The 17,562-nt window shown below is 38.0% G+C and overlaps 1 protein-coding gene and 1 pseudogene across 1 annotated transcript in view; both read right to left on the bottom strand.

The window, feature by feature from the left end:
* Positions 1-17,562, bottom strand: part of PCDH15 (protocadherin related 15) — a 1,645,434-nt gene that overhangs the window by 1,404,430 nt on the left and 223,442 nt on the right. The window lies entirely within an intron of this gene.
* LOC112808011 (zinc transporter 6 pseudogene) lies at positions 1,282-2,567 on the bottom strand (annotated as a pseudogene).

The raw sequence follows: 17,562 nt of genomic DNA, 5'->3' as shown, positions 1-17,562 counted from the left end.
GAGGGATGGGGTGGCTGGGTGATAGACACTGCGGAGGGTATGTGCTACGGTGAGCGCTGTGAATTGTGCAAGACTGTTGAATCATAGATCTGTACTTCTGAAACAAATAACGCAACATATTTTAAGAGAAAAGAAAAAGAAGAAGGTAGCAGGAGAGGAAGAATGAAGGGTAGTAAGTCAGAGGGGGAGACGAACCAGGAGAGATGATGGACCCTGAAAAACAAACTGAGGGTTCTAGAGGGGAGGAGGGTAGGGGGATGGGTTAGCCTGGTGTTGGGTATTAAAGAGGGCACGTTCTGCATGGAGCACTGGGTGTTAGGAACAAACAATGAATCATGGAACACTACACCAAAACAAATTATGTAATATATGGTGATTAACATAACAATAAAAAATTTAAAAAAGATATCAAATCCTGTATTATGCATGGAATTCCATATATACTTGATATTTTGTTCATATAAAGATTCAGAAGTCAATCAATGAAAAGGTGACAAAAAAGATAATTCCATCATTATACCAATATTTATGTTTTTTATTATTTTTTAAAATTATGTATTTGATTAAATAGAAGACAGAAAACTGGAATTCTTTCATTGCACATTACCAAAGAATTTGGTATTCATTTAACCAAAATAAAATACTTTAAGAACCAGAGATTATTCATACATGTATTGAAATATTTTAATGAGAAAAACTACAAAAAACTCATTAAAAGTTTTAAATTATGCTAGATAATAGAATATATTCTAAACTTTCAGGTAAATTTTTTTGCTTTTCTTTTGCAGGACATAAATCTGGAGGACCTCAAAGAAAAATGTAGCAATAAAGTTTGGAAAAGATATAAGAGAGACTTTTGCTTTTAGAATGGACATTTTTCCCTTTCCTAAAATGTCTATTATTCAAGAAGCATGTTTATAAATTTCACTGAAGAAATTATATTTTGATAATGTAATAGACGTGCTCCATCAAGTGGTTCTCTTATCTAGAAAACATCTTTTGCACTGCAGTCAACTACAAAACCAAAAACAGCAAAATTCAAATTTAAAGAAACACTCTTTCTAAGGGAAGCCTATTTAAACCCTATAACATTTAGAAAGTTCTCAGAGCCCTGAATACATTTCACAAAAATATAGTTTCATCGGTTTTGTGTAATGTGAACCTACTATTCTCTAACATTTTGAGTAAATGATTGAACAGTCAATGCACAGTTGGATTACTAAATAAATTGAAAGTCAAGGAGTCTATATTTCTCATAAAAATAAATTAAATTATAGGATATCATGGTCTTGGTTGTCCAATTCTATTGTTAGTTCCAGATCTACTCAGCAAAATTTAAAACCAGTCCTGAATCCTGCTACTCCAAGTTCTTGATTATGCATGATACTATAAGATGTGTGTCCATGATTAAGACCCAAACCATAAAGTCTTGGGTGTTTAGCAGAATAACAGGGCTCATGTTTTTCCCAGGGGTATTAAATTAACATTCTGGAAGTGGACTACTAGGTCTAGCTGGAGTCAACGTGACAAAGTTTGAATCATTAGCATCCTTTAAAGGAGGCACTGGAATTAAGTGACGATCTGAAAAGTGTAGGACGTTGGCTGCAACAGGTCTAATTCAATCATCCCTGAGAATTTGAACAAATTAGACATTAGAGTGTATAGCCTATTGGTCATCTGAGCAAGAACCTTGTGTTTGTTTGCATCTCATCCAATTATTTTATGCTCTGATCCAGCCAATGAGCCAAAACTTAGGACCCAAAAATGCTCATTTTGAACTTCTAAAACTCCATCCATGGTAGATCCCTCTCTGATAACTTTGTCCAACTGACCAGGAACTTGGGGTGGTGTCTGGTGGGACACTCAGCCACTGGACACACTCACTGGATACAGAGCGCCAAACATCATCAGAGCTATGGCAGAGGCAGCATCTACAGCAAAATAATTATTCATTTCAATTAGCATATACGTACTACAAAGAGCAGATGCTCCCACAAGATCACTCAGGGAAAGAAGATACTGCTAAGTGCTAGAAGAATTCTACACAAGCTTCAGCTAAGAACCACAGCACACTCTCAAAGAAAACTCATACTAGCAGCTTCAGATACAGAAGCAAGAGGTTGATTTCAAATAGGAAGCATCGTGAGCAACTTAAAAGAAAGAGCCACAAAAGTACCAACTAATAATCTTCCCATGTGTATCTCCTGGGACTCCAAAAAGTGTTCTTTCTTTTAACATAAAGAGAGCTCCCTTGGGGGCAAAGACAGCCAAGACCTCTAATCTTTCAAATCCAAATGAATAGACTGGGTTCAGTTTCCTCATCATCACCCGGGAACTTATCAAGCATTCATTAAAAAGATTAAACAGTCAAGTAGGTATCGGCAGGGAAAACGCTACCGTTACTGGAACTACATCACATTAGCAAGATGTCGGTACGTGTAAGGTTTACTGCACCAAAAAGCAAGATCTCCCAGGACTCTCACTCAGCTGCTACATGTCTAAACCTCTGTCATGACTTGACAAAAAAAAAAAAAAAAAGATCTTTGTGGTTTTCTAAAGAGATGAATGGTCCCCCACGATAAGGAGCAGCACATTCCTGCCGGAAGATGCTCTGGGAGCTGGTTTTCCCTAGACTGATTATTCCAAACTCCAAGGGTACAAATAGTTTTGTGATATTTTGTTGAAAGGTAAATGGAATTAGGATTTGAAACAGATTAGATTTGGGAATCTCTTCTTCAGAGCGCTCAAAGTATACGCACTGTGGTTCACAGACATCTATAAAGGATACATGTTCACAGACTTAACAACTACCTGAAAACCTAAGTGAAAATCTCCTTTAGGGGCGCCTGGGTGGCTCAGTCATTAAGCATCTGCCTTCAGCTCAGGTCATGATCCCAGGGTCCTGGGACTGAGCCCCGCATCGGGCTCCCTGCTCAGCGGGAAGCCTGCTTCTCCCTCTCCCACTCCCCCTGCTTGTGTTCCCTCTCTCGCTGTATCTCTCTCTGTCAAACAAATTCTTAAAAAAAAAAAAAAAATCACCTTTAATGTAGGAAATTTGTAACACATGCTCTTATGATAAAGCTCAAGTGAGTCAAAGAATTACAAGATAGAAGAAAAATTCTGTACATTTACAGAAAGTGAATGGGTAGGCTAATATCGTAGGTAAAATATAGTGACTCAAGAAAGATTCTAAGCTATATTTCACAGCTTATAAGCATTTTTTTTCTCTATCATCGCATTTTCCTAAACCAAAATGACCTTATTTTTTAATATAAGTATTTTGAATTAAACTATTTAAAGGTCCATATTTGATAACTATGTAATGATTTAAATTAAACATGAGTTTTTGGGTCATGAGGTGCCTTCGTCATTCCCCTTAAGGTCCATGACCTTGAGCCCTAACCAACCTTCAGATACATTCTTAGACTAAAAGCTCTTAACAAATTTCATCTTATTTCTAATTCAATGTCAGAGAATTAATGTGTTGACACTAGAATTATTAACCCCAGTATAATTAAAATGATATATATTTAACCACTTAATAGAACAGGGAGTGTGGATGGAGAAGGATCTAAGAACTACATGCCCTGTCTGAAAGGAGAACAGTTATTTTGATCCCTATAATAATTCAATCCATGGCCCCCAGAACAGAACTATGGGGCACTCTATCTCATTCTCTTTAGTGAATCCAAACTGAGTAACTGGAACCGATAGCCACTTATTCACAAATGTATTCTATTTCTAATTCTTGGCCAAATAAGCTCTCAGAAAGATGATTTAAAAAAAATCTTAGCACCCGTATATATATATGACAAAGGTATTTTGGCTTGTGAAGAATGAATATAGCTTCTATTCTGGCAAGATTTTAAAAAGATGAAAATCAGCATCATCCTTACAGTAAATAATTCCTAACTCCCTCTGCTCTGTTTGAAGAACAGTCACAAATCATTTTAAAGTCCTCGATCCCAGTGGTGAATTCTCACACTGTCCTAGGCTTTCTACTTTTGGGGGTTTGAAAACTCAATGAGATAATTTCATTCAGAATAAAAATAACAGAGGTTAAGAATTTTTAAAAACAAAACCACAAAAGCAGGAAAGAGAGAGGGAGATGGCTAATTGGAAGGGGAAGGGTGATAAATAGACAGTACATACACAACTCCGTACCTGCGCAAGCCCTTAATCTTGGGGCAATAATGGTTTTGGTAAGCTTCTGAAAACACTAATGGAAGTGTGTCCACATAACCTACCAAGGAAGGTTAAGGAGCATGATGGAAAGCTCATTTATCACAGATGCAGACAAACTTGGTTCAATTGCCCACTCCGCCACTGGTCAGCTTTAGGACCTTAGGGCAAGCTATGTGTCCCCTTTTAACCTCAATCTTGCCATCTGAGAAATGAGGCTAATAGCCCCTACCTTATAGGGTTATTGTGGAGATTTTATGAAGTCTCAGATTACGAGTGTTGAGCCTGTAGAGGCTGTGGTTCTGGAAGGAGAGCCTATGGAGAAGGCAGACCACCCAGATTCTAGTCTTTTGTTCAGCCACAAACCAGCTGTGCAACTTGCATGTGTGATGGAAATTCTGAGCCTCATCAGTTCTGCCTGAAGAATGCACATGATTCTATTGGCTCGACCTTCCTCATTGTTCTATTTTCAAATCACGTGAGATAAATACATTTATAAATGGGAAAAAGACTGTTTTTAGGATAATAAGTATAGTAGAGAAGCAGTCTTTATTTTTTTTAGATTTTTTTATTTATTTATTCATGAGAGAGAGAGAGAGAGAGAGAGAGAGGCAAAGGCAGAGGGAGAAGCAGGCTCCCCGCAGAGCAGGGAGCCCGATGCGGGACTTGATCCCAGGACCCTGGGATCTGAGCCAAAGGCAGACGCTTAACCGACTGAACCACCCAGGTGTCCCGAGAAGCAGTCTTTAAAGACCTTTTTACTTTCAAAGAACCTGCGGACTCTTTCAGGAAAAAAAAATGCATGAAAAAAGCATATATTTACATTATATTCTTTCCTTTAAAAAGGTTTAATATTTGGGCGCCTGGGTGGCTCAGTTGGTTGGGCGACTGCCTTCGGCTCAGGTCATGATTCTGGAGTCCCGGGATCGAGTCCCACATCGGGCTCCCTGCTCAGCGGAGAGTCTGCTTCTCCCTCTGACCCTCTTCCCTCTCGTGTGCTCTCTCTCTCTCTCAAATAAAAAAAAAAAATCTTTAAAAAAATAAAGAGAAAGTTTTAATATTTGTTCATTAAAAGGCCTAATTAACATTAAAAGGTTTAATATTTACTGAGATCAATTATCTTCACTTGTATCAGCTAAATTAATAAAAGTGAGATTAAATGGGTATTCATACAATATTTGTCTTGAACTCTCATATTCTGTGTTAAGTCATTTTGTCCCAACTAAAGAGAGGGACTTTAGTATTTTCCACTGAGAATGACTTTGTAAAATAATAATCTTAGGTGATTATGAAGCCTCTTAGGTTTTCACTTTGGATTTCAAACACAGTAATCCTCCCTGCTTTCTTTACTAACCACAACAGACAAAAAAAGCCCTTTATAATAATGTATCATTATTCATAGATGCTCTTAAACAATAACTCCAAATCGGACTCCTTACACAAGTACGTAAAGAGAAGACAGTCATTACAGTTTTTCAGAGGAACCTCAGAAGGCCTATTAGGACTGGTGGAGTTTCTTGAACATAATACAAGTTCTCTGACAGTGAGCCAAGAGCTAAAACAAAACAAAACAGACACTATGCTTAAAAAAAAGAAAGCTATTGGAGGTTATGATGCATTTGACTTATTTTCAGGAATGCTTAAAATACTCATAAAGGAAACATGAGTTGCTCAGTAGGTACTTTTTTTTTTCCCTTGGGTGTGGGGAGGTCTCTCTGAAATATAAATGTCAACAAAAGAAAACCAAATATTCAGAAAGCTACTGAGGTTAAACAAGTTTTAATTCAGCCTTACAAGAAAACCCATGTCAGCCATGCTCAATTGCACCTGCCACTTTTGGTTAACATGGTATGGGTTTTGCAACAGGTGGGAATCATTCCTGCATCCGTTCACACAACACGTATCGAATACTTGTTACTTTGTCCCTTCTGGTTCCAGAAGGAAAGCAAGCATACAAAGTTGCTCATCTCTTGAAGATGACATTCTAGAAGTGAGGGGGAAATCAATGAAAATGTATTTATGTGAGGTGGGGGCGTATCTGCTTGACAGAAAACCAACCAGAGCCACTGTCTGAATACTACTATGTGTCATAGAACCTCATTACAGACTGAATTTGTCAATAATTGGTCAAGAAGTCCTCAAAAAAAAAAAATTACTATGCCCCAAACAGCAAGAGTTATTTGTTGAAAATGTACTTAAAATCTAAGTACTGCGTGAGACATTTTATGTCTATTATTTTTCTGTTATGACACTTTAGGGTTTATTTAGAGGCTGCTGTAGATGCAATATGGCTACATATTATTTGAAGCTCCTGCCATCAAAAAGTGGAGCCTACGTTGCCCACCTTAAATCTGGGGTTTCATTAGTAGACGGTGGGAGAAGTAACATCATGGGGAGCCTCAGGACCTCACTTCAACAAGAATGCAGCTCTGTCTTCGCGCTCTGGGGGACCCTGAGGGTTCCATGCAGTGAGGAAGCTTGCAACAGAAGACCAATTGCAGAAAGATTCCAGACAATTCAGCTGTCTCAGCTGAGCTCAGGCTCAGGCAAACAAGCAGTTTCTGAGCAAATTTAAGTGAGATTGGCAGAGAAACCTCCCAGGTAACCCACACAGTCCATAGGCATAATAAACCTTTGTTGTTTGAAGCCTCTAAGCTTTGGGGCAGGTTTTTATGCTGCAGTAGACAGAGAAACGGAAGCTGCCTGTGTTCACAGGCTCACAGCAAGAAAGAACAGAGCCAGGACCGCGAGTCATGTCTGTCCGACTGCAACCGCTAATCTTTGTAGCACTGCAGGTCTAATTTTCCTGGAAACCCATTTCTTTATCATGAAAAAATGGGGTTAAAATAATCTATCAGTTTCTACCATACTCAACATTTCTATGATGCTGTGAATCTATGAGCATTTAGGGACATTCCCTGCCCATCCCCTCCTCAAATAATCACACCATCCCAGCAATTCCCAGGATAAAAAGTTCTTACATCACTAGATTAAAATTCCAGTTATATCACTAATGCTTAAGCAATCTAACCTAAGACAAATTATTCTATTTAGAAATATGTAAAAAAAAAAAAAAAAGAGAGATGGGGGATTATAATAGCCACCCAGTACCTTTGTGAGGAGATGGAGTAAGGGGTATGAAACGCCTTTAGAGCACACAGAGAGTTATTCAGTGCAGTGTAGCACAGAATGTGTGCGTGCGTGTGCGTGTGCGTGTGTGTGTGCGCGTGTGTGTGCGTGCGTGCGTGTGTGTGCGTGTGCGTGTGTGTGTGTGTGTGTGCAGTCTTAGGTAACATCCAAAGCAATACCCACTTACTACATTGCATCTGAGATTAAAGATGGTTCCCAGTCCTTTGATGGTCCTTTCATTGAGAACTGAGGTCTAGGTTTTCTCTTTTAGAATTTTTGGAATTCTAAGCCACCATGTAAGAAATCCAACTTTTCTGAGATTATCAGGCTGGGGAGAAGGTCAAGTTAGTCACCGGAAGAGGTCTCATGGAGAGACAGGACCGGTCCCGTCAGTCCAACCATCTCAATCCAAGGGACAGGGGTCCATGAAGCTTTGAGGGTGACAGCTGCAGCACCATGTACACAAAGGACCACAAAGACAACAGCCTACTTCCACCCACCGACCCCCCAAATCACAAACGATCACATACTGTTAGTTTGTGGCAGTTTATTATGTAGAAATAGATAACCAGGACACACATTCTTCTAAATACAAGAAAGACAAAATTCCTAAAATTTCTGTCTCAGTTAATAACTTCATGGCTGTTTGGGACAGATTCTCTGCCCCCCTTCCTCCCCCCACTGACCAACACACATTCTCTCTCTCTCTCTCTCTCCCCCCTACATACAGATCTAAATCTACACAAACACACAAAATAGCATTTTCTTTTTTTTATTAAAAGCATTTTTTAAAGATTTTATTTATTCATTTGAGATACAGAGAGAGAGAGAGCAGGGGGAGTGGCAGAGGGAGAAGGAGAAGCAGGCTTCCCATGGAGCAGGGAGCCCGATGTGGGGCTCGATCCCAGGACCCTGAGATCATGACCTAAGTCTAAGGCAGATACTTAACCATCTGAGCCACCCAGGTGCCCAAAAATAGCATTATTTTCAGGTTGCCTGATAAACTATTAATCCATAGTGAGAAGTGTATTGTAAAATGGAGGATAAAATATACTAAAAATGACAGCAAACACAAATTTGACTATTAAACTCAACTGTGAAACTTGCAACAGCCATGAATCAGGAAAGAAAAATAAAAGACCATATATCTCTCATTGCTGAAAGGGAAAAAAACACTACTACTAAAGGTATGTACTGTTTTCCTAGACACAAAGGAAAATTCTCTCAATGGTTCATTTTATCTGTGCCACTGGATAACATATAAAAAATTGTCTGACATTAACAAGAACTCAGAATTAGTTTTTACATCAAAACCAGAAACTATAAAAGAATATGTTAAATGTAAACTCATAAATATGATTTAAAAAACAAGAAAATGTTGGATTTTTTTCTAAACCATATAAAAAGGGGTAGTTTCCTTAATATTAGAAAGGTTCTTACAAATTCATTAGAAATTGGGATACTGACATGAACAGGCAGTTTATAGGAAAAAATTAATGAAATGGCTTTGAAATATATGAAAACACTCTCAGTCTACTAGCTATTAGAGAATGCAACTTAAAATAAAAAATGATGCAGTGTTTTCAGATCTCTGGCAGAGATAAAATAGATTTGATGACCAGGCATGTGCTGGTGGAGGTAAAGGTACCATCCCGCTCATGTCACCGTGGATTTGGGTCTCCACGGCTCGTTGGCGGGCATTTCTGCAATAACTCTCCAGCATACGCCTCTAGGACTCCATCCTACATAACTGTTTGCACACATTTGCAAATATTTCTGTAAAGATGGTCATTCAATCACTGTAATAAATACTTTAGTCTAAAAACGGACAGTCTGTTAATGACTGGTAAAATATTAACATTCAAATATTGAAATTTTATGCAATGTTTAATAAATGTAAGTATATACCAAATACAGAGAGAACTCTAGTATTTATTCTTAGGTACATAAAGCAAAGCACAAGTCAGTATGCTTTTTACTTTCTCATTCATATAAAAAAAGGGGCATGGGGTGTGTATAGGCACCTATGTGCGCAGGCATGTGCATGGAATATTTTTGGAAAGATTTGTAAGAAACAATATCTCTGGGAAATACAACAGGAAAATAATATGGGTAGCAGCCTCATTTTTATATAATTTTTCCTTTTTATTTAGATTTGCATTTTTACCACGTGCCATTATTTCTCTCTAAAATTAGTGGGTTGGGGAGAAATTCAATGATTTCCCAAAGGCTTCCAAATGACATGCAACAAAATAACTGTAATACACAAATGCAGTATCTTGGGAGCTAGGGGTTGTGTAGTTACATTCCAGAGAACCCCAGAATCCCCCAGAGTTACTTGGTACCACTGCAGAGTCCTATGGGGAGGCAAAGTGGTCAAAATTCTACCTCTCACCCTCATCAGCTTCAATCAAAGCATTCAGCTTTTATCAATATTATACTTTGCAGCTACACAAATGCTTTGAATGGGAAAATTCCACTGTTAGACAAGTCTGAGAATTCTTGACATATAGGAATACAGTAACAACATATCCCTTAGCTGTGAACTGTGATACAAGACATAGCTGGCTAGTTTGATTTTAACCTACATCATTCCATGATAGTTGAAGGATTCTTTATAAGTATATGCAGCTGACACAAATCATAGAGTCTCCTACTGAGCTCTCTTGTTTGAATGCATTCTGATTATGGGACAGTATCTATAAAAAGCATTGGCATTCTATTCACCAAATTTCCAAACAGGGAAAAAAAGAAACCCAAACAAAAGCAATACATGTTTTATATTTGATTCTGTAAGGTTTCCTGTGTTTTATATAACAGAATAATTTCACAGCCGCCTTTATAACCTTGTCACATTTACTGAGGAACCAATCGTGGGAATCTAGAACTTCATAGACTACAACTTGATGTTTTCCTAAATAAAAAGAGTTTTCAGATGTGAAGTCTTGGCTGTTTAAATAGGCCTATGCTTGCATCATATTCCTTTTCTAACCGCAACTAAATAGGTCTTCTTTCTCACATCACTTCTGGCTATCATTTACAGTGTGTTGGCTCCAGTATTTTATTCCCGAATGCACAGCCTGCTTGTATGTCCGAGACCCACACCTGCTTCCTTAAGCACAGTGCTCTGTGCAACAGAGAGCTTCTATGGACACTGGTTTCTTCCTATCTTCTGTAATTTGAGCAGGAGGATTTTCTCCTGATGCTCCTGATACACACAACAGCTCCAATACCAGTCTCTCACAAGGCATAATTCCTATAAATTGTCACTTCCCCACCTTATGTATAACATCCCTTTTCAGTCACATTTCTCCACTGCATTCTACTCAGAGGTCTAATAACTCCTGGGACCTGATCCTTTTCTAACAGTTGATCTTCATTTCTGGACTTAATTTTCATCACAATTACTCTTCCCTTGATCCCTTCCCATGGGCCACACCTTTGTGACTTTTCCTTGGACATTCCTATCTGCAGGCTAACTGATGGCTTCACTTGTTCTAGGCTCTCCTGAGATCCCAGATAAGATGACCTTCTATCCACCTAGAAGGAGAGGTCTCACAGGATTTTCAAACAAAATCCAAGTTTTGAAATTCTGTCGGGTCAACAGTAAGAATTTAAATCCTGAATGTCATTCTATATGTACAATCACAAAGACTTTTTAAAAAATCTTATTTGACAGAAAGAGAGAGAAAGACAGCACAAGCAGGGGGAGAGGCAGAGACAGAGGGAGAAGCAGACTCCCCACTGAGCAGGGAGCCCGACATGGGGCTCGATCCCGGGACTCTGGCTGGGATCATGACCTGATCTGAAGGCAGACGCTTAACAGACTGAGGCACCCAAGCACCCTGCAAAGACTCTTCATTAGAAACCAATTAGATATTAATGGGGAACTTAACATTTGTTATCAAAAGCCCACAGCCAGAAACCATACTTTTACTACGAAATTAAAGAAATGGAAGTTTTCTCTACCATAAACTCTGGTACACTTGATTTTTGCAGTAATATTGACCAGTTCCCTAAACTTCACCAATCTGTTAGGTAGAGCAGTCCATGTAGTTTGTAGGAATGGATTAAACTTTAAAGTCTCCTCATCATTTGGAACTGAGCCACTGGAAATTTGCAAGCTATCCTGCTTTGTTGTTGTTTTTAGTAGATAGAGGGCAGGTAGGGGAATCAAATCATCAGAGGTAAACAGTCCCCTCTCTAAATAATTCTGGGAGACGTCTTAACTGGATTATTAAAGAAGGCAACTAACAATAAGGATCACATACCTTCCTTATAGTTGTGTTAATATAATTGCACATGCACATCTAAACATAGTGAAGAATGGTGTAAAGGAGAAATGAACATCCTACAGTGAATCAATCTTTTTCAGAGTCAAAGCCGACATTTCAGCTTCGCAGAGGGAGAGTGGAGGTGAAGTGAGGGGCGGGGTGAGCCTAAGACAGTCAGCAGGCTGTCTGGGGGGGGGAGGTGAGCTGTCACCTGGAAAGGGAAAGTAGGATATAGGGAATATTCCAGCAAATCAGCTGTGCTCTGCTACTTTATACAAGCCAGCAAAGTCACTACTTTCCATCTCAAAAAATAACTCATCCCCCGAATGCAATATCCTTGCTTAATTCTCAATTATCTACGTACAGTTTAGCACTAATCTTTGCAGTTGCTAATTTGCAACAATGTCATTCCTCCGAAGCATCGAGAACACGGTTAACAAAATCCAAATGGAATGATAACACAGTCATGAGTGACGTTAAAAATAGAAATGAGACATCCTTACAGAAAGTGTTCAAGATCCATACACATCTCTTATTAAGCCAGATTCCCAATATGTCTGTAATCCTAGTGGGACAACTTTGGCGCGCTGGGAAGTTGCCTCATTTTTCTTATCTTCCTGAGAGGAACATATTAGCAAAATACCTACAAAGCCTCTTAAACACTGAACTGTAATTTTCAGCCACCCGCATTCATATCTTGAAGCCAGTATCTGAAACAGTACTCATGTCTTGTCTTTAAAGTCTGGGAGAAGTTTAAATACCCAAAAATAATGTCTCTGTGAAAAAAATTTAAAAATAAACATCCAGAAGAAATTTTGGTATCTTGCAAACTGTTGAGTACATTACAAATCCTGATTTAGTAGTTACATTTATAAAATAAAATTCCTTTAATAAAATTTTAATTTTGGAATAATTTTTAAAGATTTTATTTAACAGAAAGAGAGCAACCATGAGAGAGCGAGCACATGAGCAGGAGCAGAGCAGGGAGCCTGACGCGGGACTTGATCCCAGGACCCTGAGATTATGACCTGAGCTGAAGGCAGATGCTTAACTGAGCCACCCAGGCACCCTGGAATATTTTTAGATTTTTCTGAAAAATTGGGGGCAGATTACAGAGTGTCCACATACTCCACACCCATTTTCTCTATTATTAAAATCTTTCCTTCTGGTTCATTTATCATAACTCATGAATCAATACCGATATACTCTTTTAATCTTAAGTTCATGCTGTATTCAGATTTCCTATTTGGTACCCAGGGCCCGTTCTGCGGTTTTATTGCTGCAGCAGGCCATCCAGGATACCACAGATTTGTTGTCATGTCTCCCTAGGCTTTCAGATGTGACAGCTTCCCAAACTCTGTTTTTGATGACCTTGACAGTTTTGAAGTAGATTGGTAAGGTATTTTGTAGATTGTTCCTCAACTGGGATTGTAGAAATGTTTTTCCATGGTTCGATGGGGGTGACTGGTTTGACGGAGGAAGACCACAGTGGTGACGTGCCATGTTCATCATTTATCAAAGGTACATACTATTGACATGACTTCATGATGTTGATCATGATCATTAGGCTCAGTGTTTTTCAGGTTTATCCGCTGTAAATTGATCTTCCTGCCCTTTTCATACAGGACTTTCTGGAGGGAAGTCACTAGTAGCCCACACTGCAGGAATGGGGAGCTATGTTCCCCCTCTGGAGACTTCAGTATTTATATAAATTACTGGTAATTCTTCCACAGGTGAGGTCTGTCTTTTCTCCCCTAATATTTATTCAGTCATTTCTTTATATCAGCATGGGTGTAAGGATATTTTATATTTTGGGTTACACACTCCAATATTACTCTATTGTGTTGTTCATATTTCTCCATATTTGGCCATCAGCAGCTCTTTCAGGAAGCTCCTGAGTCCCTATGACATAACCCCATGATTGTGGGCTTTGTTTTCAGAACTTTCTGACTTTCTGGAAAAATCAGATGTTCCAGGCTCATGTTACATATTTCTTGCCTGCGCCCTAGAACCAGTCATTTCCCCAAGGCATCTTATTTGCTTTTATTGGAGAATGCCATTAGAAACCAAGGTCTGGGTACCAAGTGTGCACACTGCTACTGAGTCTGGTGGCTTCCAGGCTCTCCTGACTGCCTGAACAAAGAACTGTGTGTGAACTCACTAATGTATGCAAATATATCCATGCATCCAACCAGATTTATACTGAGCTAAACACGAGTTCATGCATAGATCATTCTAGTCTTCTCTCTCTGCTTACCTAAAAGCTCTCACTCCAGCAGTGAGAAATCTGGCTCCCATGCACCACCATCCTTTCAAAATTATTTGCTTATAAGATTCTGTAACTTTCTCTCAAGGTCTATTTTCTACGGGGAGCCTGGGTGGAGATACACCCAGACTTGAAAAAGACCTCAGAGATCATCGGGTTCATCCTCCCTTTTATATATGTGGGAATTGAAGGTTACATGACTTATCAAAGGTCATAAAACTAGTTGTGGACATCTTTACAACAAAAAGCAAGGTGTCTTCTCATTAAAATTATTGAACATTTTAGGTTTTACAGTGATGCAGCTAAATATTCATATTATAGATGAAGAAACTTAACATCCATGGCATTTAATGGTTTACATCGGGTTAATGACTAAAAGACCATGGAAAATAGGAAATAATGACCAGCAAACCCTATACTTCACTGAAAAAAAACATTGACATGTTAATGATCAAAATGTAGTCTTTGGCTAAACTAGGAGTTCATATCGCCCTATATTAGAGACAGATACTGTAAGTAAATTTAAGATGATAGCTAAAATATTTTGAAATAGATGATCCATGATTCAGTGCTGAAGGAAAGCGAATCCATTTAGGTAATTACAAAAATGCTCACTGAGATACAACAGTGTGCTTAAATTCTGCTCTTTCCTACGTAACCGGGAACAATATCATTCCAATGGTCCTGACGCTCCTCACAATCAGTTATGAAGGAAATAAATGTTGATACAGGTCTGCCAAAGTCATGTGATCAAAGACCTATTGTTATTTGATTTGCATAGGAGTTAATATTCATGGAAAATAATATATTTCATTACAGGTAAGTGACTTTTTGGTTATTAGTATAAGTCATATTAGAAAGTACAACACAGAATTTTTCTAAAAAGTACTTTTTACAGCTTTTTTCATAATAAAATTTACAGAGGACATTTGCAAAGTAATATAATTGAGCAACAGAAACCAAAATAAAAATTAAAATAACATTTATTTAGCTCCTATGTCAGGCACTAAAGTTTTTATATGTATTAGCTTACTTAATCTTCAATGAAAAATATTTTCCTTATTTTTGTTTGAGGAATCTGTATCACAGAGCAAAACAAATCCAAGAGGTAAGGTGTGTGTATTCTAGCTTTTATTGAGTTTCAACTTTTCTTTTAAAATGAGATTTTAGGGCCCTTGCATTCAGAGATCACCTTACCCAGGGGTTCTTACTGCTACCTGCATGTTAGATAACCTATAGGACTAAAATATAATACCACTCTGGGACCTTAGATGTGGTTCTCAAATTCATGCAAAGAGTCACATGAAATTTTTTTTTTAAACACTAATCACTGAGCCCCAATCTCAGGGTTTCAGACTTAGTAGATCTGGAGTAGATTCTATTAGTTCTATTTTTTTTTAAAGATTTTATTCATTTATTTGACAGAGAGACAAAGCGAGAGAGGGAACACAAGCAGGGGAGCGGGGGAAGGAGAAGCAGGCTTCCCGCCGAGCAGGGAGCCTGATGCGGGGCTCGATCCCAGGACCCTGAGATCATGCCCTGAGCGGAAGGCAGATGCTTAACACAGAGCCACCCAGGCGCCCCATAACTAGTTCTATTTCAAAGAAGTGCCCAGGTGATGTCAGGGGCCTGGACACCACCCTTGAAACCATAGATTCAGTGTATTGAATTAAAATCTATAGAACATTTGTTGTTGTTTTAATTGAACTTTGCCACCAGAGGAAAATGTATGGAGAATGAACCCCATGTATCAATTAGCCAGTGTCAACAAGTCTGGACCATCTTGTTTTATATATTAAAGTTTCTTTTTTTTTTTCTTTTCCTTGTTTTCTATTTTTTGAGGGGAGTCCCACTTCTCCAATTTCACTTTTTTTTCCCTTCTGTTTTCCTTCATTTTTTTTTTCCTTCTGTCTTTCTGGAGACTATTTGAAAGCAAATCCCAGATGTGATTTCCTTCATAAAGAATTCACATGTGGGGCGCCTGGGTGGCTCTGTCGGGTAAGCGCCCGACTTGGTTTCGGCTTAGGTCATGATCTCTGGGTCCTGGGATGGAGCCCTGCTTTGGGCTCCCTGCTCAGTGGGCAGTCTGCCCGCCCTCTGCCGCTACTCCGCCACTGCTTGTGCACTCTCTCAAATAAATAAAATCTTTTTAAAAAATAAATAAAAATGTGTGTGTGTGTATGTTTTTCATGGGCAAAGTATTACGGTTCTAACTTTTAAATATTCTAAATCTGTTTAAGGACTTGTAATATCTGATGTAAGCTATCCATTAAATGTACCAGTTACTAATAGTTGAATCTGATCTTCAAACTACTATTCAATTTCCTAATATTTTTCTTATTTATAGATTAAATTATGTATGAAAATCAGATCACCTCCTTTCTAGTTTACTGAAAGGTACTGATTATAAAATTTCACATTAAAAATGTAATAAAAAGCTGGTATTAATGATCCCTCAATGATGCATAAAGTAAAGAAAATTAAGATTGAACACATTAAACTTGTCAGAGTTGAATATTTTTATATTTTTAAACATACAGTCTGAGTTTCCTCTAGCTCATATAATCTAGGATAGGGGAAACTTCAAACAGGTAAGCAAGCTTGGAAATTTTCAGTTTCACATTAGCTAATGAAATCCAGCTTCGTAAAGAAAATTAAGATTGAACACGTTAAACTTGTCAGAATTGAATATTTTTATATTTTTAAACATACAGTCTGAGTTTTCTCTAGCTCGTATAATCTAGGATAAGGGAAACTTCAAACAGGTAAGCAAGCTTGGAAATCTTCAGTTTAACATTAGCTAATGAAATCCAGCTCTCTTGTGTTATTTAACACTATTAAGTAAAAGAAGGAGTGGATCTGAACAAAACCAAAAACACTCCCAAACATCTCGATAGATACATTATGATGAAATTTCATTATGCCAACAGAAAAGATATCAAAAAAATCTCCAGAATGCAAACTTAAGTTATGTATAGATGGATGAGAAACAAATTAACAATATCAAGTGCTGAAAAACAGTAGAAAATATTTTCTAAGTTCTGAGCAAAAATGGTTTAAAAAATGAGCTTCTGTACTATATAGTACGAGCATTCAAATGGGAGAGAAAAATAACACATTCACATGCAAAGACTCAGAAATATTATGACCAGGGACACATTTCTGGAAGAATTATTTGAAGTGCATTTTCAAAAAACAAATTTTGATTCCATAAAAACAGAAAAGGTGAAGTCATGGGGTATGTTAGCAAGAAAATCAATAAAACATGTTTAAGTGTACATACTTTTTCATGTAAAGTATTTTTTTAGAGGATTGCTATAAAGCTCCATAGAAACTGTTTTAAATTTTTTCAGTAAAGAATAAACCCTAATTGTCAAATGAGCAAAAGAAAACGAAAAAAAAAAAAAAAAAGAAGAAGGAGTGCATCTGGACAGGCACATGGTATGAAGGAAACTATCTTCTCTTGGGTTTTCTTTCCATTTAAACTTAGGGTCAGCACCCTCTTGTGTCACCAAGAACTCTATAGTGCAGTGTGCACAGTGTATATAAAATGACAGTAATGCCTGAATTTGATCTGAATTCTATCAGAGGAACCACATCTGCCTGCAACAATTCATCTCATGAATGCTACATGCACAAGCAGGGTAATGCAAACTTACATAAAAAGTAAGTTTTACTTAGCAAAATCCCCTCTGGTGGAATATAAGCAAT

This window comes from Callorhinus ursinus, unplaced genomic scaffold (assembly GCF_003265705.2).
Source record: "Callorhinus ursinus isolate GAN/ISIS: 27379988/994484 unplaced genomic scaffold, GSC_fseal_2.0 scaffold32, whole genome shotgun sequence".
Taxonomy (NCBI): domain Eukaryota; kingdom Metazoa; phylum Chordata; class Mammalia; order Carnivora; family Otariidae; genus Callorhinus; species Callorhinus ursinus.
The sequence above is the reverse complement of the archived record's forward strand: the minus strand, read 5'-3'. Positions and strand labels throughout refer to the sequence as shown.